The sequence below is a fragment of the Cryptotermes secundus genome, unplaced genomic scaffold (assembly GCF_002891405.2).
Source record: "Cryptotermes secundus unplaced genomic scaffold, Csec_1.0 scaffold1035, whole genome shotgun sequence".
Taxonomy (NCBI): Eukaryota; Metazoa; Arthropoda; class Insecta; order Blattodea; family Kalotermitidae; genus Cryptotermes; species Cryptotermes secundus.
In genome coordinates, this window is record NW_019744424.1 from 309,205 (window position 1) to 313,354 (window position 4,150).

Here is a 4,150-nt window from a genome sequence, read left to right on the forward strand (position 1 = left end):
ATGTCAAACTCAACTTGTACAGAGGGCCACCCCAGCCCTATAAATAATAGTCCAGGGCCGCACTTCAAAACAGAAATATGCATTAGATTTTGATATTCCTAGTTGATAATTTAATGTTTAATTATAACCTTTGTACGTTCATCACAATGTAACATCAGCACCTGTCCCTGTGTGAAAATGAACTGAATGATGATGTACAAGAGACTACCGGACAAGTAGGAAGGTGTATTTTGTCTCAAAGGTCATAAAAGTGAAAGTTTGCTAGCAGCCCATTAGACAGTGGCTGGGGGTTGCAAGCTAGTTTTGAAGGTAGAAATCCCTTGCACTTGTCTGTCAGTTGCCACCCTCCTTGTATTCTTACTATGCCTCCAAAAGGGATTCTTGGAAATACTTGGGGTGGTGAGGCTATGCAGATTTTAGTGCATTACCCTTCTGAAATACAATAGTTTGTCCTTCACGCACTTTACAAACCGTTAGTTGGACAAACCCTTCTGCAATTCTCAGAATCACTTTTCCTGCAGCCTGCTAATTTATGTCTGCATGAGACTTCTTGTCTTCTGGTCTGTTGGAAAATTGTCTTTACAAAAAACATTTCTACTAAAATATTAATATTGATTTTAATATCAATTAGCTCTAAAAGTTGAGGGGCCGCACTTTGTGGCTATGGGGGCCGCAAGTTTGACATGGCTGCTCTGAAGTATACCGCCCCATGAAGTACCACACTGATGACTAACTGTAACTGAGAACAAATGGCTGATGGAGCTGATAACTACTGCCGACTGCTGGCAAATAATAAACAAACTCCTACAAATGAACCACACTGCTCGCCATGAAACATAATGCCGTTAAATGGCCCATAAGATAATTACTTCCCTTAATTCCAAACCTTATCAGCCATCAGGCATGCTGATTTGTTGGAAAAATTCATATTCACTGGTCACCATGAAACAGACCTGTGCACCAGTCAACAGAGTAAAAATTCGTCCTGTACTAAGTACTTGTGGTCTTGGCCAAGATACCAACATTCTTCATTGGAAGCTGTATGTTTGTGGTTTGTTTCACAAAGTTTTATCTGTAACATAATGATGGCAGGCTTGATGCCACAGATGTGACCACTGTGTCTCTTGATCACACATTTTTGATGTGTGACAGGCTGCAGTGAGTAATAATTCAACTAAAAATTCCAAAGGGAAGAGAACAGAATCATGAAAAAAGATTTAAACTCTGTCAGCTGCTTACAGTCTTTTCTAAAATCAGTGAGTGAATTGTCAGAAGCAAACAATGGCTTATAGCAAATTCATTTGTGTGGAATTGTGTTCTGAGTTTCTTTGGATTATGAAAACACTGCGATGAAACATCACAGTTGAAATTACAATCTAAAGAAGCTAAACACAGTAAAACTTTAAAACAGCAACGTCAAGAGATGCTGTTTATCTCTCATTTGACTGCCTTTAGGAAGAAATAACCAGTTTCTGACATGGCTGATAGCACTTCTATAGACAAAATTTGTATGTTCCTGAGTGGTAATTGAAAATTACTTAAATCTTTTATTTATACAGAATTCTGAACTGATTCCAGATTTAAAATTTACTTAACCATGAAACCACATTTGTAGTCCCATCTGGACTTAAGTAACACTCAACGCTTAAATCTCTGGAACCTGTTTTTCATTGCAGAGTGCCATTTGTTCTGGTCATTGTGTGCTTCATAGTTTCACGTCAAGCTAACATATTGTGTAGTACATACATAACTTATTATTATCTGTTGTTTCAGGCCTTTGTTAATGAATATTCTTATGGAGGCTATGAAGAATATGACGATTTCATGTAGTAACGGTGACTTGCTATGGGGTCCAATCCCAGCCAGCTCTCAATCATGAATTTATCTGGAATCTGTACCAAGGATACAGTTTCATGTTTACTGTGAAGTAATTTGAACGAATGGAAGATACAAAAATAAACTGTTGTTATTGAATATAAATATGAAACAATCGGTAATGCTTGGTGTAGGTTTATCCCAGCTAACTGGTATGTTAATGTGATGTTTTATTTTTAGAACTGTACTTCTCACATTACTCAATGTTTTGAAGATCTGGAAGAACAAAATGGCACGAAAATGTTGGATTACAATAATAATAATAATAATAATAATAAACAATTATGTAAATTCTGATGAGTTTGAAGTAATTGTATCATATTAGATTTTGTGCACTGACATGTATTTTACCCTAAGAATTAGGAATGCAGAAGTCTTGCAAGATGAGGAACGGGCGGCCCGCGTATAGGCACTGTGGAACTGCAGCACCCCCAATTTCCACTTGATATTATCGATAACATTTATATAATGAGTCCTTTTTTCTTTAATTCTTTCTTTATACTTGTACAATACAATATATAATCCTTAAGCTTAATGTCAGTAGCCAAATCTTTGTATCGAACTGTGCCCTTCACAGTTCCAGCGGTGAGGTGTCTGTTGTGTGTATGTGCACATAGGAAGCTGCACGCGAGGCTGCAAGGGAGAGAGGGCACTGTCGTTCCCGCAGTGCCGACCGGTGCCGACCCTGGCGTGCTGGTGGAAGGTAGTTTTTTTTTTTTTACTCCGCGTGTGTTGTGCTTAAAAACCGTGTACCATATTCTTGAATGTGAGTTAATTGTAGAATTAGGTTATTATCCTGCTTCCAGCTATTCTATTTGATTCATTTTTTTTTCGGTTCTTTTATTTAACAAAAAAATTTAACCATCCCCGAGAAATAATTTATGTGACTGTAAGTGAACTTCAACAGCTTAAGTTTTCACAACTGTCTCTCCATGAGAAAGTTGCAGTTAAGAAAAGAGGTCGTTTAACATCTGATATTCTAATATCTCAGGCAGCCATAAGAAATATATTCGTAGCTTTAATTCTGAATGGTACAAACGGAAAAGTTGGCTTTGCAGCTGTGAAGTAAAAAATGCACTGTTTTGCTCCCGTGTTTGCTGTTTGGGGCTGATGTAACATGGACAAAAGATGGTTTTAGAAATATAAACAAAATGAAAGAAAAAGTGAAAAGCATGAGAAGTCAAAGAAGCACGTTGATAATGTAGTTTCACTGTCACTTTTAGGAACCGTAAGTATTAAGGAGAAACCTAGTGAGGCATACAGACTTTCAATCAGTGAGCATAATATAAAGGTTAAAAAGAACCTTTAAATTTTGTCCAAAATAATAGACTGCATTTTCTTTTGTGGAAACTTTGAAACTCCCTTATGTGGACATGATGAAAAAGACGATTCAATAAATCCAGGGGTATTTAGAGGATTAGTAAATTTTGCATCTAAATTATATTCAGATTTGTAGCATCACTTAGAAACCAGTGCAGTCTTCACATGTGTTTCTAAGACCATTCAGAATGAGATACTTGTCTGCCTGCTACAAATATACCATGAGGAGATAAGGGCGGAAATTAGGAAGGCTTCCTTTGTAGCTGTCATGGCTGATGACACAACAGATGTTTCGGAACACATTCAAATGGTCCTTCTTCTACGGTACATATTGAGTGGATAAATATTTGAGCGTTTTGGGGGATTATTTATTCCAGAAAATCAAACTGCAGATGTCATATCAAAACATATTTTAGAACAATTGGACATAATCCTTCAAGGAAATGGACAAAAACTGATAGCTCAGACATTTGATGGTGCAAATGTCATGAAAGGTAAAAAAGCAGGATTCCAAGCAAAAATAAAAGCAGTTTATAGTATAGCACATTTCATTCACTGTTATGCACATCAACTTAATTTAATAATGAGAAATGCAGCAAGTATTACACGAAACGCAAGAATATTTTTCTGTAACATTCTGGCTATTCCAACATTCTTCTCAAGATCACTGCAACGTGTGTCCATTCTCAAGAAGCATATGGAAGTCAGCATTCCACATCCATCTTCTACAAGGTGGAACTTCAACATACGGACCATAAATAGAGTTCGTGAAAATTTGCAACCTTTAATAAGCTGCCTTACTGAAATTCAGTCAACATCAAATGCAGATCAAACCATTGCAGAAGCAACAGGAATTTTAAAATATCTGAATGATGATAATTTCAAGTCTTGGTTAGAGCTTTTTCATCAGATTATGCCTCATGTTGAAATAATTTACAACCAAATGCAATCTCAA